At 37.1% G+C, this 27072-nt stretch overlaps 1 protein-coding gene and 1 long non-coding RNA gene across 2 annotated transcripts in view; both read right to left on the minus strand.

Annotated features, from left to right (window-relative positions):
- Positions 1–27072, minus strand: part of SPAG16 (sperm associated antigen 16) — a 1190570-nt gene that overhangs the window by 130253 nt on the left and 1033245 nt on the right. The window lies entirely within an intron of this gene.
- Positions 15900–26436, minus strand: LOC138849158 (uncharacterized). The gene is made up of 2 exons (XR_011387570.1): positions 19530–26436; positions 15900–17442 (listed from the first exon to the last, which is right to left on the minus strand). It is a non-coding gene; the product is annotated as an uncharacterized lncRNA (long non-coding RNA).

Raw genomic sequence — 27072 nt, forward strand, 5'->3', positions numbered from 1 at the left:
CCATCCCAAAGTGCCAGTTTCAATTGGGTGGGCAGAGTCCTGGCTGAACTGTGTCTGACTCAGAAGGCCTGTATAATCGTGCAGCTAGCAGAAGCAAGCAGAGCCTAAGTCAGGGCAATTTACAGGACAGAGAGCAGCCACCCTGAACCCTGCAGCTCTGAGCACTCAGGGTATAAGCCCCATTGCTGTGCCCCCTCACTCTACATAATCCAAGGAGTTCCCAGCAGCTTCTTGGAGCTAGCCAGGAGCAACCCATAAAAAAACCGGACAGGACCTGAGGAAGTTACCCCTGTACCTCCTACCTCACAGTTCTGAGAGCCCTGCTCACCCTTGCATGCCACATGAGAACTGGGGGCCGTTCCATCTATGCCTTGTGGAACCATGATTATTGATGTTAACTTTACACATGTGCACTCTATCATGGAATTTAGAGTGCTCTACTGCATTGTTGTGCTTCGTGCAGATGGACACCGCTGTCCCCAGCACAGAGCCCCGACATTAGGAAAAATGGGTAACAATTCCACTGTATCCTGGAATACCAGGACTACAACAATCATTATTTTTTTCAAACACACTGGAATCTACCTGTTAGGACCTAGGGAAGAATCTGCCTGCGTTCCACCTCTCCAGACCCATACCTACCAGTGCAAAATCTCCTGTACACCTTATAGTCACTCTGCAACCATAGCACGGTTCAGTTCACAAGCCCTAATCCTGGGACTAGGGATTATGATGTTACAAGTAGCAGCACAAGTCTCACTCTTCCGGCAGAATCTGAGGAAGGTCCCATCCGCATCACACAGTCCTAGAATCATAGCTATTTGTGTGTTAGGCTTGCCCGTGGGAGAAGAGAACAGCCCTCTTTGTGCCACTCAGTGCCATGAACAAGGCCCTGGCTGACACAGTCCCTAGCATAACTGACAGCCAACTCTCTGGGAACTGAAGATACACACACAGGAAGCCCAGATCCACCCTAAAGTCATATTCTACCCCTACAAACTGCTGCAGTATCACTTATAGACTCATCTGATATGGTTTAAAGGAAAAGAAATCACTCAGAAGTTACACTTCTAGGCTAACCTAGAACCAAAGCAAAGCAACAAGGCCAGTGATACCCTGCCTTCTATCTAAACCATAAGCTCTTTTCAAATAAAACCTCCTCCATGAAGTAAAAGGGACTGTTGTGCAGATGCCAACCTAGGGACGCAGGAAACGTGAAGAAGCAATGCAGCATGACACCTCCAAAAGAATGCAATAGTTTTCCAGAAAAAGATCCTGATCTGAAGGACATATATGAAATGGCAGAAACAAAATTCAAAATAGTGGTTGTAAGGAAACTCAATGTGATGCAAGAGAATGTAGATAGGCAGCTAAAAGAAAGGAAAAAATCAATGGATGGGATGAATGAAAATTTCACTAAGGAGATAGAAAAGGAAGTAATAAGTTCTGGTGAGGATGTAGATAAAGGGGAGCTACTATATACTGTTGGTGGAATGTAAATTAGTGCAACCATTATAAAAAACAATATGGATATTTCTTAAAATTAGAAATAGGGAATGGCATTTTGGCACAGTGGGTTGGACCATGGTCTGTGGCACTAACATCCTATATGGGCACTGATTCAAGTCCCAGATGCTCCATTTATGATACAGTTCCTTGCTGATGTGCCTGGGAGGACAGCAGAGGATGGCCCAGGTGCTTGGGCCCCTGCATCCATGCGGGAGATCTGGGGGAGGCTTCTGGCTCACAGCTTAGACCTGGTCTAGCCCTGGTCATTGCTGCCATTTGGGGAGTGAACTAGCGGATGGAGGACATGTCCTCTGTCTTTCCTTCTCTCTCTGTGACTCTGCCTTTCAGATAGCCGTTTAATGGAGGTTTATTATATAGGCGTTTGATTTAATAATTCTAATGTTAGGTAGAAAGTGAGAGAACACTCATGTTGGCATTCAGAAAGAAAACTCAGATCGCATGATACTTCTTTCATTTTACCAGCCAATAGGCTTAATATCACATTTTCTCTGATGAAATTAAAAAAATACCCATGAAGGACTTCATTTTACTTTTTCAATATGTTTGAATTATGGTCCAAAGGAAAGCTTTGAACTGTAAAATACTTGAACAAAGACTATGCAAATGGAATTAATAGAGCGGCTGTTAAGATGCAGCCAATGTTCAATAACACCGCTATTTCATGTCCAATTTGCCAACTGAATATTTATGTAGATAAGCAGAATATATTGGGAAGTTTTTCAATTCAATACATTTTTGAGTGCATGCTATTCTATCTAGGGAGAGCGGGGACACAAAAGTGAGCATGTAGAATTCCCATTTTAAAGGAGTTTAAAGTCCAATGGGGAGAGACAAGCTGTGAAACTAAACGTGGGAATTAGGGGACTTGAGATTCAAACCTTTTCTTTTTTTCCTTTCAAATTCTATCTCTGTAATTCATTCATTATGAGATCTTCATTAGGAAAAATTTCCCTTAAGTGAAAGTTTTAGGATAAGCTTAATTTAAAGTAACTAGAACATAGGAGATCCTCCATGATTCAGCACTCATTCTTTGGGCCTTTGGTTTTCAGCTTAATTGTATATGATAAATTCATCTCACAGACTTTCTCTGTGTTGTGGTTATTTCTCCTGAATGAAAGTATTCTTGTGAAGTAACTTGGGAGACTCTCCTCTGTAAGCTATGTGACATAAGCTTTATCAAACTTCATCCCCTGTCCCCGGTAAGTAGATTAGAAATAGACAATGTCATTTGGTGTAGAGTAGATTGAGATAGTTTTGTAAAATTGAACCAATAAATTTTCTACAGTAAGTTAAAACATGTATGCTCTGGGAAATATAGACATTTAACTAATGAAGTAAGTAATAATGTGATTTATTTAAGCAATACACAAACATGAGTGACTATACACATCATACAAAGAACAGGCATGTATGTCCAAAGATCAAAAGGAAATGACCTTTAGCGGAAATCAATTACCATACTATATAGATGTGATTAGGCTGGGTGATATGTGTTCATTACTTTTATAATGTCTTATAATACAGAACTTTAAATATCATTTCTCTTCACAAGGGCTATATTAGGCAGTTCCATTGATTATGATATGCTAACTTAGGATTTTCATTTTCAGTTTACACTGAAAATATGTATAATAATATCAGTATAGTACAAGCTAGCCCTGAGAACACAAATGTCCATCACTATAATTCAAATTTAAATTGCACTTTTATAAACTTTCCAAATTGTTGCCAGAAGATAGCTAACTGAAAATGTAAACTGCTGGTGGTTGTATTTACAGCATCCCTCAATTTCTTTATATAAATGAAAAATCTTGAAAATCCTTACTAAATGCAATTTTTAAGAGTTTATACTCTTCATCTTTTTTTTTTTTTTTTTTTTTGACAGGCAAAGTGGACAGTGAGAGAGAGAGACAGAGAGAAAGGTCTTCCTTTGCCATTGGTTCACCCCCCAATGGCCGTTGAGGCCAGCACGCTGTGGCTGGCACACCGCACTGATCCGAAGCCAGGAGCCAAGTGCCTCTCCTGGTCTCCCATAGGGTGCAGGATCCAAGCACTTGGGCCATCCTCCACTGCACTCCTGGGTCGCAGCAGAGAGCTGGACTGGAAGAGGAACAACCGGAACAGAATCCGGAGCCCCAACCAGGACTAGAACCTGGTGTGCCGGCGCCGCAGGCGGAGGATTAGCCTATTGAGCCGTGGCACTGGCCTTGATAGCTATTTTTATTGTTTTCATTATAATTTTTTAAATACCTGATTTTTATTCCTCAAAATATATGTAAACTTTCCTTTATTTTCCAATTTATTTCAGAGGTAGAGAGTTACAGACAGCGAGAGAAGGCTCCCATGTTCCGGATCATTTTCCAAATGCCCACAAAGAAGCTAGGAGACAGAAACACAATCTAGGTAAGTGGGTGGCAGGGACCACTTACACAATCTAGGTATTCCACATGGGTGTTAGGGACCACTTGAACCACCACTGCTTCTTCTCGGAGTCTGCATTAGTAGGAAGCTGGAGTCAGGAGCCAGAACCTGGTATCAAGCCTCAGGACTTTGCTATGAGAGGCAGGCATTTTTACCACTAGGCTATATGCCTGCTCCTAATAATAAATTCCTACCACAGAAACTGTGTCACAGATTTCTTGGTAACTGCTGCAGCGATTTGAGCCATTTTAGACATACGCTAGTTCGCCCAATGAATATTATTGATTCTAATGTGCTTTATCAAATAACAGAAAGATACTTTTCTTCATTTCTCTGATATGAATAAACATACACAGAATGATAATCAGACTGAGAAGTATCTAAAATGATTGAAGGTTTTCCATTTTTAGATTGTCCTATAAAAATAAGTAGGCAGATTAATGTGACAAATGATTACTTTTTCCCACTGAGTATGCTAATACCTTGATGAAATTGATATATTAATACAGTAATACCCTTACATTAATACACTGATGATAAGGATGATAGTTTAAAACAAACTACTCATCCATTGTCTATGACAGGCAAATATGTACAGATGCTTTATATAGTGACCCATAGCAGCCTAGATGTCAAATATAAAGACTCCTTTGGCTTTTGGTTTGTTCTAAGAGTCAGTAGAAGCTATAGATTAGATTGCACTGTGTGATTATTTTCCTTTGTAAGAGATAAATAGGATAATTTTCATTTATGTGAACCCAGATTACAGATTTATTCGTTTCCATTATTTGCTTAATAGAAACTCAACTAAAATTGGCTGAAGATAATTTGTATTTTGTGGAAAGGAGATTGAATCGATTTGGGTGTTTCACTGACTGTAAAATGATTAGACAGATCTTCTTCAAGTATAAACTCTACTGACAATACACCAGGGACTCCCTGCAAATTCCATGCAAATTACTTAATTTTCCTAAAATTCACATTCTTCTTGTGTTCCCATTCTAAATACCACTGGGCTTATTAGATGTTATAGGCAGAATGAATCAAATAGTTATACACAGTGCTTTTTTCTACTCTTGCTTCCTCTTTCATTTTTTTTTAATTCTTGTGAATTTTCTGTTTTCTTATAAAGACACTCATAGTCAAAAACTTTATCATCTATCAGTATGTGTTTGAAAGTTTTGTTAAGAATATTTTTGTTCTTTCATTTATTCAGTAAAGATTTGCCGAGTACAGAATAAATACAGAGTACCATGTTAGATACTGAGGAAAAGTACAATAGATAAGATAGGCTGTCTTTCTTACTGTGGAACATACACTCTAGACAAAGAAAAAGGAAGGATGCAAATAGAGGACCAGTTTTAGAAAACAATAATTTTAGGGGAAAAGAAAACATACTGGAATAAACAATGGCTTGCTGGGAGGCACTATTTCAGTAGAATGATCAGGAAAGGCCCATTTGAATGGGGTAATATTGAAATCAGAATAGAGCCGAGGATGGTGAGCTATAAGAAGGCACTAGAATTCACAAAAATTAATTCAAAATATATCACTGAACAAAACATAAAATAAAAAACTATAAATCCTCTGGAAAATAGCATAGGAAAGAACCCACGTGACTTTGAGTATTTTAGATACAAGATGATACATGAAAGAAAAGAAATGACAGGGTTGGATTTCATTAAACTTAAATTTAAAAACTGAAAACCACGTTGGGAATAAAACAGGTAAGCCAAAGGGAAAAAAAAAAAAAGCATTTTCAAAACATGTACCAGATAAGGTACTTTATAAAAAAACATAGAAACAACTCTGAAAATTAAACAAGGAAAAAAAAAAACTGAAAATGGGGAAAAGAACTGCATAGACATGCCACCAAAAAGATACACAGATGACAAACCTAAGAAATGCATCCTCACTATCATGTCCTCAGGAAACACAAAATACAACAACAGTGGGATTCCACCATACATCTACTAGAATGGCTGCCGTCCACAACATGGGAAACAGTAAATGCTGGCGAGGATGCTGGGCCATCAGCATGTCCCACTCCTTGCGGGTGGAAATGCAAAATGGTACAGCCACTTTGGATGATAGCATGACAGTTTCTTACAAAACTCAACATGCTGTCATTACAGGATTCTCAGTAGTGCCCAAAGGAGTTAGAAAGTGATATACACACCAAAACCTACACACAGACTATATGTTTATAGCAATCACTTTCATAATTGTCAAAACATGGAACCAACCAAAATGTTCAACAGATGAATGGATTACAAAATGGTCACAAAGTGAAAGATTATTCAGTGCTGAGAAGAAATGGACAATATAGTCATGAAACATTAAATGGACATTGCTGAGTGAAAGAAGACAGTCTGTGAAGCTATATACTGTATGACTCAAACTATATGACCTTTTGGAAAAGGTGAAAATACAGAGAAAGTTAAAAGATCAATGGTTGCCAAACATGCACGAGAGAGGATGGGATGAATAGGTAGAACATGCGAATTTTAGGGCAGTGATATGGTAGAACAATGATGGCTACATGATGTTATCTATTCGTTAAAACACATCGTACTATATACCACAAAAAGTGAACCCCATTGAAGGCTATGGGCTTTAGTTAATAATGCAATCACAACTACAATAAATGTACCACAGTAATACAAGATGGGTTAATAGGGCATGCTGCCTAATGTTATGTTAATAGGAACAGGGATTATATGAGAACTTTCCGCTTTCTGCTCAAATGTTCTTGTAAAACATATAGTCAATTTGAGAGAAAAAAGCCATTAGAAGATCCACAGGGGTGAAGGGGGAGGTGGGATTATGCTAGGCCAAAGGATTAGCAAGCAATGGAGAAAGGCGCTTGTTGGGGTATCAGAGGAGAGAGGAGATGAGGTCTGAGAGGTAGATGTAAACATGACCACACTCGGAGGTCAGGGAGATACATTTTTTTCAGGTGTGTTGAATATTTCTCTGACAATTTTGTACAGGAGATTCCATCTGATTTTCCCATGATCAATTTGGCTATTGAGAAGAGCACAGATTTAAGGGATTTAATGAAAGTATAGGAAGGGAAAGGGTTTTAGCAGGACGAATAGAAGGATGGTTCATTAGACCAGGCAGTCGCACACATTTCTGTAGCTTAAATGTTCTGCAACTTATTTTCTTATTTATAATTCTAACAGATGCTATCTGGTGCTTAATTTTACGTATACTCAATAATTTTGATCAATTGTCATAGATAAGTTTGTTACTTGTTTAATTACATCCAGGATATCAGTGAACTAAATATTCTCCAAATGTATGTCATTAGAAATTGAATATGTTGAAATTCAATTATTTATTAAATGACAAATCTTCAAAGATGTTGGCAGAAACATCTTAGTACTACTTATTTTAATGTTTTCCTATTTGCATTTTAGAAGTTAAAAATCATTTGGAGAGGTCATCCGAAGGGAATTTAACTCAAAATTCCCAAATTAACTGTCTTTCCAGGCAAGTGCTGGGGAGTTGTCCATATGCTGATGTTAAGCCTGAAAGATCATGGATTATACTTTGTTTGTAGTTGTGCAGCTGCAAGGTAATTCTAATCTATTCCGTAGCCACTAATGACTCAACACCTGAGACCTTGAGGTATAACAGCCAAGGTTAGTTTGTAATATGATGCTATAAAATAAAGCAGATTCTCCCATATATGGAAAAGCATCCTGAAATTGCAAAGTTGATATAAAAACATATGCTTTAATCATTGACTCAGAACATAAATGAATTCATCATTACATAGCCCCACATTCACACACAGAATGATATGAACAATTGACTGCAAATTTTGCAAACAATACTAAGCAGGCAAAGACATAAATAATAAGTAATTAAAATTCACTGGGGAGGATAGTAACTCAAGGACTTGAAATGCAAATGTGAAATTTATGCATATGCAAGGCTACTGCACCTGTGCCCTCACTGAACCATTCAATCAAGAACAAACTTTTAGTTGTAAGGTGGATAAATTCTAGAGGTCTAACGTACGTCATAGTTTAATCTGATGTATTGTACAAGTTCAACAGGTAATTCATGAGACTTTCCAAAAATGGCACATTTTCAAACAAAAAAATCATTAAAGAAATTGACTCCAAAAGTTCTGATTTACCTCTCCTCATTGCTGAAATTTCCTCTTGCTTCCTTGGTACATTATATTTCCTCATGGTAATTATTGTTTGAGGAAAAGTCTTTCTTTCATTAAATATAGAGGATGCTGCACTAAATAAGGGCAAGTCTTGCTGGCACTGTGGCATCCTAGGCTAAGCCTCTTCCTGCAGTGCCTGCATTCCTGTGGGCTTTGGTTCATGCTCTGGCTGCGCCTCTTCTATCCAACTCCTTGCTTATGGCCTGGGAAAGCAGCATCCTGGGAAAGCCCCTGCACCCACATGGGAGACCCAGAAGAAGCTTCTGGCTCCTGGCTTTAGATTGGCCTAGTTCCAGCCATTGCAACCATTTGGGGAGTGAACTAGTGGATGGAAGATCTTTCCATCTCTCCCTCTCTCTGAATGTAGCTCTGCCTCTCAAATAAATAAATAAAATATGTTTAAAAATAAAGGTAATTCTTAAAATTATAAAGTGGTTAGAAAAATGAAGAATTATAGGAAAATAATAATGGTAAATTTTTAGCCTTCCTAATTAATAATTAAATATGTAAGTTACTAATATTTAGACACTGAACTAGATGCCTAAAAGAGAATAAATGGAACTATATAAATGTGCTATTTTATTAATAACAAAATAAAACTGTTTACTTGCAGAGATGCCTGTCTCATGAATCGGCCTATCACTTAGGCAGATAGTTTCTGTTGTCAACATTTTTTTCATTGGCTCCATTAAAATACTTTGAGATCTCTCATGAATCATGTTCTTCAGCATAGCAAGTATACATAAGAAAACAAAATATAAATTATTAAACCCTTGACCATATGCTTACTTTGATTTTCAACTTGATAAAAAATTAAAATATTATAAACATTTAAAACTAGCTTTGTCAAATGTTATTAATTCTATCTGAACACAAACAAGTGTATTAAAAGCAAATGCATACAGTAAGATGGTATTCTAAAATATCAATTGCTGTTCTCCACCTCTCCAACCCAGTTCCTATCTACCTTAATACCTTCATCCTTTCAAGCTAGATTTTGACTCTCCCATCTTTTCAAAAGTAAAGATTTTGAGTTTCAAAATGTAAATCTTGAAGGGTTTAGAGTATAGATTTGTTATATTAGCAAAGCTTTCTTAGCTATCCAACTAGAAAATAACTCCTTCTTTAGGAGAGGATGGGAATCCAGAGTGATGAGTGCGTAGATGTTAGGAATTGCTGAGAAAGGGATATTGAGAAAGGAGAATTTCTGAAATCTAACACTGAATGTGTAAGGGTACATGTGTCACTGAGGTTGCGGGGGATGGGGTGAAGGAGAGAGTTATTCAGAGTCCCAGAGAGTAGCCCCAGGAAACAGGAAACATGCCAGCAGACCTGTGAACACAAGAACAAAGAACTAAGCTCTGCAGAGGATCTTGAAAGTTAGCTAAGACAGAATATGATTTAAAAGGGTCCTTAGGATGAGAAGAAAACCATGCACAGATGACAAAAACACAGTGAAATGATGGACTTTTAGCGGATGCAGTGTAGTCAGATGAACCATGAACTAAATTATTCTCTCCCCATTGGCAACTATACACCCACTAGAATGTGGGAAAAATCTTTGAGAAGAAGAAAGAGATGGCACTGAATTGAGATTATCTTTCACTGGCTTGCAGAAGTTTATGATGAAACACAAACTTAGTTTAGAAATTTTTAAAAATTACATTTATCCCATCTTTTAAGTTATGGAGATTATACCTGCTTTCTGTATAAATGGTATTATTGCCCCAGTAATCAGTGCAAAAATCATTACTATAAATGTTTAGTATTTTCTTTTTTTCTTTTTTTTAACTTTTATTTAGTAAATAAAAATTTCCAAAGTAGAGCTTATGGATTACAATGGCTTCCCCCCCCCCCCATAACTTCCCTCCCATCTGCAACCCTCCCATCTCCCGCTCGCTCTCCCATTCCATTCACATCAAGATTCATTTTCAATTATCTTTATATACAGAAGATCGATTTAGCATATATTAAGTAAAGATTTCAACAGTTTGCACCCACACAGAACATGAAGTGTAAAATACTGTTTCAGTACTAGTTATAGCATTAATTCACATTGGACAACACATTAAGGACAGAGATCCTACATGAGGAGTTAAGTACACAGTGACTCCTGTTGTTGACTTATCAATTTGACACTCTTGTTTATGGCACCAGTAATCACCCTAGGTTCTTCTCAATGAGTTGCCAAAGCTATGGAAGACTTTTGAGTTCACTGACTTTGATCATATTTAGACAAGGTCATAGTCAAAGTGGAAGTTCTCTCCTCCCTTCAGAGAAAGGTACCTCTTTCTTTGATGGCCCATTCTTTCCACTGGGATCTCACTCACAGAGATCTTTTATTTAGGTGGTTTTTGTTTGTTTGTTTGTTTTGTTTGTTTGCTTTTACCAGAGTGTCTTGGCTTTCCATGCCTAAAATACTCGCATGGGCTCTTCAGCCATATCTGAATGCTTTAAGGGCTGATTCTGAGGCCAGAGTGCTGTTTAGGACATCTGCCATTCTATGAGTCTGCTGTGTATCCTGCTTCCCATGTTGGATCGTTCTCTCCCTTTTTTTATTCTATCAGTTAATATTTGCAGACACTCCATAACTTAAAAGATGGGATAAATGTAATTTTAAAAATTTCTAAACTCTAGTCTTGTATATGTGATCCGTTTGACTCTTAGTCCTATCACTATGATCAACTGTGACCTGAAATTGATCACTTGGACTAGTGAGATGGCATTGGTACATGCCACCTTGATGGGATTGAATTGGAATCCCCTGGTACGTTTCTAACTCTACCATTTGGGGAAAGTCCAGTTGAGCATGTACCAAATTAGTAATTTATTTTCTTTAGCAACTGAATCATAGCAGTAAAGTTTAATCCTCTGATAAAAGAATTTTTTCTTTTGTACAAAAACATTGAAATTTACATAGTATTGGTAAAATGGCACAGTTATTTTAAAAAGGGCCTTTTGAAAACCATGACCTTTCACAATGAAAAAATTCGGTCTAAAGGAGAACTATTTCAGGCACACTATTTGGCTATCCATGTAGATAACTCATCTGGTTAATTTGGGAGTTCAGTGAGAAAACAAAACCAAGCATACATGCTGGAAATTCTGCTTTCAGTATGGTAAATAACTTGTACCAAAATAGCAAAACTTAGAAAAAGAAGAAATAAAGAAAATTGATCCAAAGGCACTACACTGCAAAAGAAAAACCAAAAACAACTGAATACCAACAAACCAAACCAAAAAAACAATTAGGCATATAGAGAATGTACATTGAACACATCAAAGAAGGAAATGACTTAGGATATGTTGTGAAGTTTTTGGCTTTTTTTTCAAGGGTAAGCCCAATTTTGTAAGATGAGGATGGGAAAGAAATGCTATCATGTTGTCTCATTAAGGAGCCACTAGATAGGATTTAGGACAAATATATCTTCTAAAAGATGGTGGGGGTGACCATCCAATAAAAGAGAAACACACCAAGTAAAAGACTTCCCATATGTATATAAACTCTGCCCAAATATCTGGCTGACACCTGAATCAGGCATGCATAGGGCAGAGTCCAAGCTACCCAGCTGCAACCCAGTTAGAACTGAATTAAAATTTGGATTTTTGGCCATTCCAGAGGAGATACACTTTGCAATTTGAGTTCATCCAATCAAATACTTGCTAAAACAAATCAATCTGCCCTCTTAGGAAAGAAAAAGAGAATTCTGTGCATTGCTGACTGATGACATAATCAGAGTCCAGTTGGAGAATTAAAGAGTTTATTCAGAAAGTCAAAGTGAGGATTTGAGCCTGGAAGCCTTCTGAATTGGCTGCTTCACAAACATGACTTTGGTTACAGATTTTGTATCTTCTTGTAGAGTGAGTAAATGTATTGAGTCAAGTTTAAGCAAGACAAATTTATGCCATGCTTGTCAATCACACCAAATAAGAAAACATGGTAATTGTTACAGACATAGTTATTGATTAAGGGGGTACATTACATACCTACATTCCTATTTACCTATACACAGGGAGAGGAAAACATTTGTGGTGTTAATTATTCGGACAATGTGGTAAGTAATCATTTTCCCTATAGTGCCCTTAAGACATAAAACATACTCCTTCCTGTACAGCAACTGTTTCCTGGGTCACAGTTAATTTGTTGAAAAGTCATGCTGGACCTATGGAACAGACTGTGTGCCTCTTTACAGTATGGGCAGTGTCCTCAGTGACGTGGGGTTCTTAAGTTCACATTATCTACAGTCTGTTATTAGCAAAGCCAAGAGAGACCATCTAAAGTAACTCAACACACAAAGAAAAGAAAAATATGACCCAAGAAAAAAAATAGCCAATGTATTAAAGACCCAAGATGACTCAGAGGAGTTAGCAAATGAGGAGTCTAAATCAGCTATGGTAATTATGTTCAAAGACATAAAGAAAATATGTCACATAAAAGTTTCAGTAGAGAAATGGAAACTATAAAAAAGAGCAAATGGAAATTACATAACGGAAAAATACAGTATCTGAAGTTAATTTACTAATAGTATAGATATAATACTTAGAATGACTGAAGGAAGACTGAAGAAAGGAACATGAATATGAAGAGAAAAAAACAAAAATATCGAAAAATAATGAACAGTGTCTCAGGGGCCTATGGCACAATATTAACGGAGCCAACACATGCCAAAAAATTCTACAACAGAGGTGAAGTGGACAAATTGTTTGAAACATAAAGTGTACAAAACTGAGAAAATAAACCATAAAATCTCAGTAGCTTCGTGTCTATTGTATATACACTTTCAGTTAAATAGTTCTCATTAAAAAAAGAAAAACTATAGGTTCAAGTAATTTTAGTAGTAAATTTTATCAAATATTTAAGAAACACCACCAATCCTACACAACTCTGTCATTTATATTTATTTATTAGAAATCCAGAAAACAGACAGGTCCCATTCATTGGTTCAAGCCTTCAAATGCATACAATGGCCAAGGCTGTTCTAGGCCAAACCTGGCAAATAGGAACTCAATCTAGGTTTCCCACATGGGTGGCAGACATTCGACTACTACCACCTGCTTTATCTTAAGGTATGCATTAGCCAGAAACTGGAATCAGGAAAGGAGTCAGAACCCAAACCTAGGCAGGCCTCCCAAGTGGCCCAAACTATACAAACTTCCTTCAAATAGAATGAGAACACTTACCAACTGGCTTTATGAAGGCAACAAATCCATGTAACAGAATTTACAAAATACAAAAATTCTTCAAAAATATTATTAAATGAATCCAGTTATAATATATATATATATACATATATAACAAATGCAAAGAATGCATACTGATCATGTTTTGTGGTTTGGTTTATATAAATTGAGGATAGCTTCAACATTTTTAAAAAATCAATCATTATGGGGCCAACACTGTGGCATGGTAGGTTAAGCTGCTGCCTTTAGCGCTGGCATCCCATATGGGTGCTCATTTGAATCCTGGCTGCTCTACTTCTGATCCATATCCCTGCTAAGACCTGGGAAAGCAGTGGAAAATAGCCCAAGGGCTTGGACCCCTTCACTCATGTGGGAGACCTGAAGAAGCTCTTGGGGCCTGGCTTCCTGGCCATTTGGGGGAGTCAACCAGCAGATGGCAGATCTCTCTGTCTCTCCATCATTCTCTGTAACTCTGCCTTTCAAATAAACAAATAAATATTTAAAAAAGGCAATCACTATCAGTCCTACTAATTAAGTCTAGTAAGAATCTTTGGTCAGTTTTTTCACTGCTATATCAAATATTTAGAATGGTTCCTGGCACATATTAGGTATTTAATAATACTTTCAAGAATGAATGAAATTCTCTTTAGTCTCTTTTTGTTAGATTCCTATTGCATCTCTCAAAAATTTTTATTTTTTGCCTACTTTGTGGATGAATTCCTCAGTATCTTTTATGTAAGACCTAGAGCTTACCCTCTTTTTTTTGTATTTTAATGACCATTAATTGCATTTCTATGATTTCTTGTTGAACTTCTATAATATCTGCATGTTACTGTATGATTTTTATATTTTGTTAAGTCTTTTTGTTTGTAGTCATGTTTATTGCAGCTTAATTCACAATAGCTATGATATGGAATCAACACAACTGTCCATCAACTGAAGACTGGATAAAGAAATTATGGTATATGAACACTATGGAATACTGCACAGCAGGAAAAAAAATGAAATACTGTCTTTCACAACAAAATGGATACAACTGGAAACCATTATAAAAGTGAAATAAGCCAGTCCCCAAAAGACAAATACTATATGTTCTCTCTGATCTGTGGTAACTAATAGAGTACCTAAAAGGTAATCTTTAGGAGTGAAATTGACACTTTGAGATGTAATGATTTTGAAGAGCCATTGTCTTGAGTGTTTAGAAACAGTGTTTTTGTTTTCTTTTTTTTTCATACTATTTGTTGAGCTCTTTACTTAGTGTAGCATTAATCTTACGAGTATAAAGTTAACTGAAAATAGATCTTGGTAAAAAGTAAGAATGGGAACAGGAGAGGGAGGAGGAAGAAGGATGAGAGAGTATGGGCAGGAGGGAGAGTAGGATTGGAAGAATCACTATGTTCCTAAATTTGTATATATGAGATGTATGAATTTTGTATTTCTTGAATAAAATAAGGAAGTATTAATTTTAATGTTAATTACAGTATTTATAAATAACGAACAGATTTAATGAATTACAGATAAGATTCCAAAAATACAATGATACTCCTCTTTCCTTCCTTTCTTTTTTCCTTTAATATTTTGCAATAAGATGCTTTTTACCCCAAAGAAACCTGTTACTTAAGGAGTACAAATTTCATAAGTATAACTTTAGGAATATAGTGATTCTTCCCACCCATAGCCACCCTCCCACTCCTACTCCCAATCCCCCTCCTCCTCCCTCTCCCCTTCCTAGTCTGATTCTCAAGTAAGATTCATTTCCTATTAACTTTGTACACAGAAGACTAACTCCATACCAAGTAAAGGTTTCAATACCTTGCACACACACACATACATATACACAAACCTGTTTGAGAACAAGTTTTACAGTTAACTCTTATAACACAACTCATTGAGGACAGACGTCCTGCATGGGGAGTTAGTGCACAGTGACTCCTGTTGTTAATTTAACAATTAACACTCTTATGTATAACATCAGTGACCACCTGAGGCTCTTGACATGAGCTGCCTAGGCTATGGAAGCCTTCTGGGTACACAAACTCCATCAGTATTTGGACAAGGCCATAAGCAAAGTGGAAGTTCTCTCATCCCTTTTCAGAGAAAAGTACATCCTTCTTTGAAGGCCGCTTCTTTCCAATGGGGTCTCACTCACAGAGATCATTCATGTAGGACCTAGGTAGGGCCTTTTTTTTTTTTTTTTTTTTTTTTTTTTTTTTTTTTTGCCACGGTGTCTGTCTGGGCTTTCCATGCCCGAAAAGCTCTCATGGGCTTTTCAGCCAGACCAGAATGCCTTAAGGACCTCTTCTATGAGTCTGCTGTGTGGACTGCTTCCCATGTTGGAACATTCTCTCCTTTTTAATTCTATTATTACTACCAGACCCTTGATCTTATTTATATGATCACTTTAACACATAAGATGGCATTTTACCACCCAGCTTAATGGGACTTGGGGTCCCTTGGCAAGTTTTTCAACTGTACACTTAGAAGTAAGTCCATAGGAATGTATGAATAACTATACAGCTTTACAGTTACAAACTTCCTCCTCCCTCTTATTAGCATTTTTATTTTTTACTGAGATCTGTTTTCTTTTTTTTATTTATTTGACAGGCAGAGTCATATTGTGAGAGAGAGAGACAAAGGTCTTCCTTCCATTGGTTCACTCTCCAAATGGCCACTATGGCCGGAGCTGCGTCAATCTGAAGTCAGGAGCCAGGTGCTTCTTTCTGGTCTCCCATGCAGGTGCAGGAGCCCAAGCACTTGGGCCATCCTCCACTGCCCTCCTGGGCCACAGCAGAGAGCCAGACTGGAAGAGGAGCAACTGGGACTAGAACTGGCACCCATGTGGGATGCCAGCACTCCAGGTGGAGGATTAACCAAGTGAGCCACGGCGCCAGCCCCTTGAGATCTATTTTCAATTGAATTTAAACACATATGATTAACTCTATGTTAAGTAAAGAGTACAAAAAGTAGTACGAAGAGAAAAAAAAACAAAACTGTTCCTCGAAAGTCAAGACAAGGGCTGTTCAAGTCACTGCTTTTCAAATTGTCAATTTCCCTTCTACAGATTGCCTTTTAGGTTCTCTATTAGTTATCACAGATGAGGGAGAACATATGTTATTTTTCCCGTAGGGACTGACTTATTTTGCTAAGTATGATGTTTTCCAGATTCATCCATTTTGTTGCAAATGACCAGATTTCATTTTTTTTTACCACTATGTAGTATTCCGTAGAGTATATATCCCATAATTTCTTTATCCAGTCTTCAGTTGATGGGCATTTAGGTTGATTCAATGTCTTAGCTAATTGTGAATTGAGCTGCAATAAACATGGGGCACAGATAACACTTTTATTTACTGATTTCATTTCCCTTGGGTAAATTCCCAGGCGTGGGATGGCTGGATCATATGGTAGGTCTATATTCATATTTCTGAGGTGTTTCCAAACTGTCTTCCATAGTGGTTTTACCAGTTTTCATTCCCACCAACAGTGGATTAAGTTACCTTTTTCCCCCACATCCTCACCAGCATTTGCTGTTTATTGATTTCTGTAATAAAGCCACTCTAACTCCTCATTGTGGTTTTGATTTGCATTTCCCTGATGGCTACTGATCCTGAATGTTTTTTCATATGTCTGTTGGCCATTTGGATTTTCTCTTTTGAAAAACATCTGTTTAAGTCCTTGGCCCATTTCTTAACTGAGTTGTTGCTTTATTGTGGAGTTTCTTGATCTCTTTATATATTCTGGTTCTTAATCCTTTAACAGTTGTATAGTTTCCAAATAATTTCTTCCATTCTATCAGTTGCCTCTTCACTTTCCTTAGTGGCAAAAACATATTTGCAATTTACTTTATAATCACAGGCTGAATGGCTCACTACACAGAGTTCTACAAGGTAGCTAGACCACTGTTCTGAAGGTTATCGACAAGGGTTATAAATAACAATCAAATCACAAGATGTCAGTTAACTTAGATCATTATACATCGCTACATTCCTGGAATAAATCCCAAGTCCAGTGGATAATTATTTTGATGTGTTGTTCAATTCAATTAGCTAGTACTTTGTTGAGGATTTTAGCATATATATTCATCAAGGATATTTATCTACAGTTCCCTTTTTTTGTCCTATCTTTTTTTTTTTTTTTTTTTTTTGATTTCCGGCAAGATGGCGGAATAGGAAGGGAGCACACTGATAGTCTGGGGAGAGATAGTTTAATAAAAGTGGAGATACTGCAGGTTCAAGGAAGAGTAGGGGAGGAAACAGCAGAAGAAACTCTTCCGGAACGCGTGACTCACAGCGGACCTGCGTGGAGAGCGTGGGAGCCCACAGTTCGGGACATCAGCGGCAGACTCAACACACCAGCGCTGGAACGCGAGGTGAGCCGAACCTCAATAGCCCGAGACACCGGCAGGCAAGCGGAGAGAGGAGACTAGAGGGAACGACCACCCGGGGGGGAAGTTCACAAGGCTAACTGGAAGAGAGAGAGAGAGAGAGAGAAAAAAAAAAAGGGTGACTAGTACGGACACGGGTTTCTCTCTCTCCGCTCACCTCTCAAGGGCGAGCAAGACAAAGAGCAGGCGCCATCTTGGACATACATCATAAGCAGAGCGACCTCAGGTCTGCACCAGCCCTGAGCCTAGCAGAAAAACCTGACTCTGGGTGGGGCGAATTAACAGGAGATTAGGACCTAGTAAATTTGTGGTGCTACTGAACTGAGACTGTGAAAAAAGAGACGGTGGGGGAGAGAACTCACGGAATTCACGTGAGCACTCTCCAGAGACGCTACAATTCCGTAACTTTGGCAACCCAGTGGGAGGCTGAAGGAGAATCTGAGCCCACTCTGAGGGCCGAACAGATTCCCTGTGGGGATCTTGGGAAAGAGCTTCTGATCTCTGGCTCCTGTGGGTATATCATTTGCCTGCTAACTACCTCCAACTTCGTTCAGCTGTGCAGAATTACTTCCCTTTGGAATCAAAAAAAAAAAAAAAAAAAGAAAGAAAGAGAGAGAGAGAGATTTACCACGCCTAACCTGGGAGAGTCACCTTTGGCACACCAAACAGAGCTCTCAGGCCACACCCATCTCAAGCCCTAAGGCTCCATCAAAAACAGATAGTCCACTTAATCTAGAGTCATAGTATAACAAGAAAAAGCACCACAATGAAGAAACCAAATATCTCCAATATGCCAAATAACAAACGCAAAAACCGAGGTAATAAAAACAAGGAAGTCACCATGACGCCCCCAAATGAAAAAGACACCCCAATTCAAGATTATGAAGATGATGACATAGAAGAAATGCAAGAAGCAGATCTCAAAAAATTGATAAGAACATTAAGAAGTTCTCAAAAACAAATTCTGGAACTACACAAATCCTTAATGGACAAGATAGAAAATCTCTCTCGTGAAAATGAAATATTAAGGAGGAATCAAAATGAAACTGTCGCTCCCCCTCTTCGTGGAGGAGCAACACAGGACCCTGTGCTGTTCTTTCGTCTGCTCGGCCCTCCCCGGGTTTGCTGCTGGTTCTTCCCGGGTTGGCTACTATCCCTTCCACCTCCGTGGAAGGGCAGTTCCCCCTGGCCACATTCCCCACTTCCGCAGGGGAGCGGCACACCGCCGGCCGGCTCGTCTCGGGGGCTGCACAGGTGTTCCTTCAGCTAGATGTTCCCCTTAGATGTTCCAGGTGCATGCCGTCTCTCTCCTCCTTTATAGTCCTCCTCCGCCAATCCTAACTCGGCTGCCCACACGCCGAGTACGCTGCTCTCCTCCAATCAGGAGCAAGTCCTACAGTTTATTGGTTGAACTGGAGGCAGCTGTGCGGAAGCTGTTTACTTCTCTCCCAGCGCCATATTGTGGGAGAGCAGATGCATAGAATAAGTCTTAATTCCAGTAACTCAGTCCAGTCCGGGCTGCTCCCCACAGAAACGAAACAACTAGTACAACAGGAAACTGTGATAGTGACTGAAGTGAAGAATTCAATAGATCAAATGAAAAACACAATAGAGAGCCTTACAAACAGAATGGGTGAAGCAGAAGAGAGAACATCGGACTTAGAAGACAGAGAACAGGAAAGGATACAGTCAGACCAAAGAAAAGAAGAGGAAATTAGAAATCTAAAACATATTGTCGGGACTCTTCAGGATACTATTAAAAAACCCAACATTCGGGTTCTAGGAGTTCCTGAAGGCATGGAGAGGGAGAAAGGATTAGAAGGCCTTTTTTTGATTTTGGAATTAAGGTGATGCTTAGGAGTTTGGGAGGATTCCCTCCCTTTTAATTATTTTGAATAGGTTGAGAAAAATTGGGATTAGTTCTTCTTTAATGGTTTAATAGAATTCAGCAATGAAGCCATCTGGTCCTGGGTTCTTCTTTGTTGGGAAGATCTTTATTGTTCATTCAACCTCCATGTTGGTTTTTGGTCTATGTAGGTTTTCTATGTTTCCATGATTTAATTTTGGTAAATTATATGTATCCAGAATTCTGTCAACTTCTTCTACATTTACAAATAGCTGTTTGTAATAATTCCTAATTATTCTTTTTATTTCTGGAGTATTAGTTATAGCAACTTTTTTTTCAACTACGATTTTGTTAATTTGGTTCTTCTCCACCACTCCATACTGGTTATTTTATTTTATTTTTTTGTTAGTTGGGCCAAAATTTTATCAATTTAATTTTTTCAAAAAAAGTTCTTCATTGTACTAATCTTTTGTATTTTGTATCATGTTTTTATTTCAATTATGTTTATTTCTTCTCAACTTTAATTATTTCTTTCCTCCTACTAATTTGGGGTTTGGGTTGTTCTTGTTTTCTAGGTCCCTGAGTTGAATTGTTTGATCATTTATTGAATACCTTTCCAATTCTTTGTTATTGCTATAAACCTTCCTCTTAACACTGCTTTTGCTGTATACCAGAGGCTTTGATGTTTGTGTTGTAATCTTCAGTTTTTTCAAGGAATTTTTTGATGCTCCCTTTGATTTCTTCCATGACCAATGGTTCATTTGGTTGCATGTTGTTCAATCCCCATGTGTTTGCATATTTTGTAGATTTCTGTTAACTTGTGTTGTTAACTTCCACCTTCATTTCATTATGGTCAGAAAAGGTATGTGGTAAGACTGCATTTTTTAAAAATTTGTCTAAACTTGCTTTATAGCCTAGCATATGGTCTAGCCTAGAGAATGTTCCATCCACTAATGAAAAAAATAGGCTGGCACCACGGCTCACTAGGCTAATCCTCTGCCTGGGGTGCCGGCACCCCGCGTTCTAGTCCTGGTTGGGGTGCCGGATTCTGTCCCAGTTGCTCCTCTTCTGGTCCAGCTCTCTGCTGTGGCCTGGGAGTGCAGTGGAGGATGGCCCAGGTGCTTGGGCCCTGAACCCGCATGGGAGACCAGGAAGAAGCACCTAGCTCCTGGCTTCGGATCAGTGCAGTATGCCGGCCGTAGTGCCACTTTGGGGGTGAACCAACAGAAAAAGGAAAACCTTTCTCTCTGTCTCTCACTCTCACTGTCTAACCCTGCCTGTCAAAAAAAAAAAAAAAAAAAAAAAAAAGAATATCTATTCTGCAGCAGTGGGATGAAATGTTTTCTAGATATCAATTAGATCCATTTTGTAAACAGTGTAGAACAGCTCTTTCTTAGTTGAGCTTTTGTCTAGTTGATTTGTTCATTGATGAAACCGTGGTGTTGAAGTCTCCATTATTATTACTGTATTGGAGCATATGTCTTCTTTTAGATCCATTAACAATCGTTTTAAAATGGGTGCCCCAGCATTGGGTGCATATACATTTAATAGTCACATCTTCCTGTTGAACTGATCATTTAACCATTTTATTCAAATATCCTAGAAATTTGATTTTTAGAATTATTTTTAATGTGACTTTCCAATTCTCCATTCATACTTTCTCTATTTCTTGTGTGCTTATCTTTCCCATTGTGGCTATTTTGCAGCTGCCTGGCCCTCGGAGCCATCTGTCCAAGGTTTTGTTTTTTTTTTTTTATTTCACTTCTGATCTATTGTCCTATGATGGTTCTATCATAAATGCTGTCTGATTTATGAAAATGTGCCCATTCTCCCACACTGTTGGGCCAATGTTTGCTCTAAAGCTACAGTTGCAGAGAGTAGTTGACAATAGTTGGAGAAACTCAGATTTAAACTTTTGTATGCCTTTAAGCAAAATATAAGTATGTATTATATTTAATTTTATAGTCACATTCTAATTATTCATTGTTTCCTATAAATGTTTATTCAGTCATCAAACATTTATTAAAAATCTATTCTGGGGGAAGATACATGGTAAGCATAAAGAATCTATTCATGAATATGACACAAATATTTCATCCTAAAAGCTCTTAAGATACTAGGTATCCACACCAATGCAATATGAAAAACAGATAATAATAAGTATATGAGCTCAAATGGCTATTACAGATTTTGGGAGTGTGGGAGTGATAGAATATATCATTTCAGTCATACTTACTACATGATTCTTCTAATAAACATGATTGAATTCTAAAATGATATTCCACTGGTGAATTTTCACTGAGGCTAGGACTGAAACAAGTGTGTAAATGGAGGCTGTGCGCATTCAGTCTAGGACTCTCAGAAATTTTATTTCACTATACTTCACATGTGGTTCTACTCCTGTGATGCTGTATTTTGTACCTAATCAAATTAAAATATATATTTTACTATTGACAGCTCATGATGTTATAAATAATAATATTATTTCAGCATGATTTTCAGAAACAATTCAGGCACTTATCTAATATATCTTCATCAGACATTTATGTCATTGACTAAAAAGGCAGAATCTTTTTCCCCAACAAATAAAGAAGCAATATATTGAACATGTGAGTGTTTCAGAACACAAAATCTGAATAATATGGTCTTTCCTGAACAAGCCCCCCAAAGTCACCAAGTGTTACTTTTACCAATTTTAATACTAATAAGGAGTCTCAAGGCCATCCAATTCAAGAGGAGACAGCATAGACCTCACCTCTTGACGGAAGGAGTGTCATGGCCACATTGTAGAAGAGCAGAATGCATGCAAGATATTGTCACCATCTTTGGAAAGCACAATCTGCCAAACCACTATGACATAAGCACAGTATCCTCTTAATAGATGAGTTTGTAAACCACAAGGTCCAATGATTTCTCCAAAGTCCCTATGGTATTGGTACAGTGAGAAGTAGAAAATATATGTCCTGATCTCCATTCATTTCTTTTTCTCTATTAACAAAGTGCCTCCTCAGAAGTGCTAGAAGAAATTTCAGGATGTAGAAACACATAGCTGATGCATGTTGTATCCCTGGGAATTTTCAAGGCATAAGCAACAACTACCAGGTATAGAAAAACTAAGCTACAAATTCACTGGGAATGCATACTAGAAATCTGTCTTGTAAATAGAATGCTGTATCTAAGCATACAAATTCCATAATGCAAATCTATGCATTTGATTATTTATTCATTTAAAATCCATGTCTTAAGTTCTTTGAAGTGTGCTAGGAGGGGGTGTATTTGAACCTATATCAGGCAAATTAAATAAATGTCCTCTTCTTATGTGTCTAACCTAATTTAAAAAAGCACAAATGTCAACTATAAATATTATTGACATGAATACCTAAGGAATTGAACGTTATTTGAGATGACCTGAAATGGCCTTAGATTTTGCCAGTAAATGATGTGATGCTGCCTTACGTACACACTAGAAGGTGTGATCAGCATAATCTGGAAAATGAAAGGATAGTGTCTTCACGTGTGGGGAATGTCTATTTTAAAATCCAAAATAGCTTTTTAATAACAAAGAAAGGATTCAGACTATTCCTGATTAAAGCTGTCAGCCAATATATTGTTTTGTAATGTTTGTTTGTTTATGTGAAAAAGAGAAGGAGAGGAAAAGAAGCTCACAACAGTCTGTATTGTGCCAGGTCAGAGCCAGGAGCTAGGAATTTAAGCCAGTTCTCCCAGGTGGATGTCAGGGACCCAAACTCTTGAGCCATCACCTGCTACCTCCCATGGTACATAGCAGAAGGAAGCTGGAATCAGCAATGGAGCTGAGACTAAAACCCAGGAACTCCAAAAGGAGATGCAGCTGTCACAAGCTGTGCCTTAACCACTATGCCATCCACCTCAGCAAATATATCAGCAACTCTTTTCTCTACATAGAGGAAAAGTAATGAATGAATTTGTATTTTTTCAAAATTTCCTTTTTTAAATATCTAATTTCTAAAAACATAAAAATGCATCATGATACAGAGAGTGGGCCAAAGGGAAACATGGTGCAGAAGCAGTTTCACTACAGATAACTGAGTAAGCTTTGTGGATTAGGTGGCAGAGTTGTTGGTGTGGAATACAAGCCAACAGTGGAACTAACAGAGGGATGCCTACTATGCTGGGGATAGATGAGAAACTAAAAACAACTACATAAATCCTAAATCCATGAATTCAGAATGCTGCTGTATTGTTCAGTAATTTAGCAATTATGGAACAGCATGCAGAAGTATAACTGTACAGGTGGTGTTTAAGGTGCATACATAATTTATAGTTAGAATGCAGATTGAGACAATAATAGTTGAAGGACACTGAAACACAAGAACACCAACCCACGGCATTAGGGAAATGAAGGCTGTCTAGGTATAGCTTAAAGTCTGGGAATACAGTTAAGAAAGTTTAGAATTAGAAAGAAGTGTTTGGAATAAAGAATCACCTCACAAGAGTCAGGTAGGATACAAGAGTACAGAAATTTCTAAACACAAATTCTTGTTTTGCGTATAAACAATAAAACTATATGCTGGGTAAGGAAAATTGATGGAGTATAATGGTTATAATCAGCTATATTAGTCAGCAGGGAAGATCATTATGATAACATTACAGAATTGCAGTGTTATTATTTATTGAAAACCAATAGAACATTGGTAGTCATAACAACCTTTTCAGATTAGCTAAGGTTTTTATTTAACTGTTTTTAAAAGTTCTGTACATATTTATATTCTAAAATGTTTTAATATTATAAAGGTTTACCTATAATGATTGCTTATCTTACTAGTACTTTAATTTGTGATCTTTTATCATTATCATCTCCTTAGTTTGCCTCATAAATTACTAAGATTGTTTCCTTATTTCTTCATAAACATGGAGAGTAATTAAAAAATCATATGCATAGTCATTTTAAGTCTTTATTCTTTTTTCAGGACTTCAGCTTATCATTGAAGAAGTCACATGCTGAGTAAGCTGAAAATTCTAATAATTAGTTACACACTAGAAAGTAATCCTTAAACCCAATGCCAGTTAAATCTATTTATAATTGCATTGTGAGTTGATAAATAATAGGTCATGTTTCCGATTTTCATATGGATTTTGATCAGTGGTGCTAAATATAAAATAATTATTTTAAGCATATCCAAATAAAGTATTTTTTCAATATTTATTTTTATGATCAGTAGCATTCCTTTGTTTCTTGTACATGCATAACTGATTGAGTGGATTCCCAATGAAATCATTACAGTGGAAGATTTTATGATACATGATGCATTATGATTTAAAATTATTCTCATAAAAGAATTTATAAATTAATGGAAAATATTCTAAATTTGAAGTCAGAAACATTACTGGTTATAATATCTTGTCGTTCTCACATCTGTGTTGTCAGGACAAAGTTTGACCCAGTTCCTAGGCTAATGGTGAAGATCTAAAGGATTCTTTCATTCCTGCTTTCAGGCTATCCAGAGGAGGCAACACACAGGACCCCTAACTGAGGTCACGAGTCTGACCAGGAAACCTTCAGAGAAAAAAAGCAGGAGGTTGCTCAGCACTATTTAGTTATATCAAACTCTACATTCTTTGATAGTTTATGAGACACAAGCAAAAACATTTCATTTGAATTTCTCGGAAGTAAGTTTCTCTAAACATTGACTGTGTGTGATTGGTGAGCACTTGAAGGTCATTAATGACATTTAAATATGGTATAAATGTCAATACCCAAATAAGTTGAGACTACATTATAATTTTTATATGATTGCTGTATACTGAATATATAAAAGACAACTAATTACATATCAATATAGGAGGTTAATTAATTAGTGATTTGAGTTAACATATGACTTCATAAAACATTAGGCCAAGTTCTATAGAAGAGTATTATAAAGTTTTACTTTAGGGAAACAGCTTTATAAAAGATCAACCAATATGCCTTAAGAATATTTAATAAATATGCTATAATCAAGTTTTTGTTTATTTATTCACATTTTTAGATCATCTTGAGGGACTACAAGAAGGATGGTGAGCATTTAATGCCATAATTTTCTCCCCTACTAGTTGATATCCCTTAAAATAATGCTTCTTTTGGTTCCGTTTATACAAATAGATTAAAACTCGTTTATCATTATAAAGAGACAGCTATTTCAAGAATTGAACCAGGTTTCTGGACTTACGCTCCATCCTTGGTCTCTTGAATACTTAGTTGCTGCTTCTATAAATTTGGATGATGCCTCAGGCTCTTACGGGGGATTTTATTATACATGCTTTTCACTGCAACCCAAACCATTTATCTTTCTAATTATTGATTTTTCCAAGTCCATAACTTAGGAGAACTCAGTTTTACTAATCAGTGAGTCATTTCTGAGGTAAGTTTTTATTATAACGATAAGATGAGACAATCAATGTAGGGCTGCATTTACCCAAATGATTGTTAATGGATCACATTTACTATCTGATTAGAAACTGCCAAATACACCCTGGCAGAGACTGTCACACATTTTTTGTTTCATTCAGTATAAAAGATCTAGGTGTTTGAATTATGGTAACTTTGTAAAGTAGAGATTTTGCATTATTTTCACCCAGTGCAGCATATATTTTATTATTTATATTAATCAGTTAATGAGTTATATTTTCATTTTCTCATAGCCAATGATTAAGACAATTCTACTATTCAAAAATACAGGAAAATGCATTTGTTTCTTTCTTGATTGTTTTTTGAAGTAAAATATTGTGTTATTGTCAGTGATCAGAGTTGAGAGTGGTTTCTTGCTGGCCAGGAATTCAACATTGGAAAAGAAGCAAAATACAAAATAATTCAATGTAAGTTTCTGAAGGATGAAAGAAAACAACCCACTGACGTTTCCTCCCTTTTCTTGGTGTAGGTGAATCAGAACTCCATGCACTAAGTTTGGACTTTCTATGATACTGACAAGCTAAAGCTTCAAAAAGTCACATGTATCCTCCTTTGGCATTGAGATTCCATTCCCCACGGAAGTGCCTTTCAGAGACGTGGGATAAGTAGGTGCCTGACCACTCCCAAGATCTTGTTTTATGACTTGAGTGGAAGTTACAAGTTAATTGGCTGAAATATACAGTGCAGTCCCTGACCTTAGACGAAATGATAGCTAACAGGTTGAAATAGAATCAGATTTGTGACCTTAAATTTATAAGACCCTCGTTTTCTGTCTGGTTGAGCAAACCAATCTCATAAATATAACCACAGAATCAGTATCCTAGTGTCAACTAATTTTCTAAGCCAGAGAAAGTTAAGGTATACCAGGTAACTGATTTACTGTATCTTTAAAGTCTCTATGATATGAAATTCTAGAAGTTCCATCAGGGAATCTGTTTCAATACTATTATCAGACTCTGACCACCAAAACATTTCTTTTGCACAGCTTCCACTTCTTTTATGACAATCTGTCTTATGTCCTATACTCAAAAGTGAAACACAGTTAGTAAGCACTATATAGTGATAAATTACAAGGTTACTATTCTCTTCCATTT

The sequence above is a fragment of the Oryctolagus cuniculus genome, chromosome 3 (assembly GCF_964237555.1).
Source record: "Oryctolagus cuniculus chromosome 3, mOryCun1.1, whole genome shotgun sequence".
Lineage (NCBI taxonomy): Eukaryota > Metazoa > Chordata > Mammalia > Lagomorpha > Leporidae > Oryctolagus > Oryctolagus cuniculus.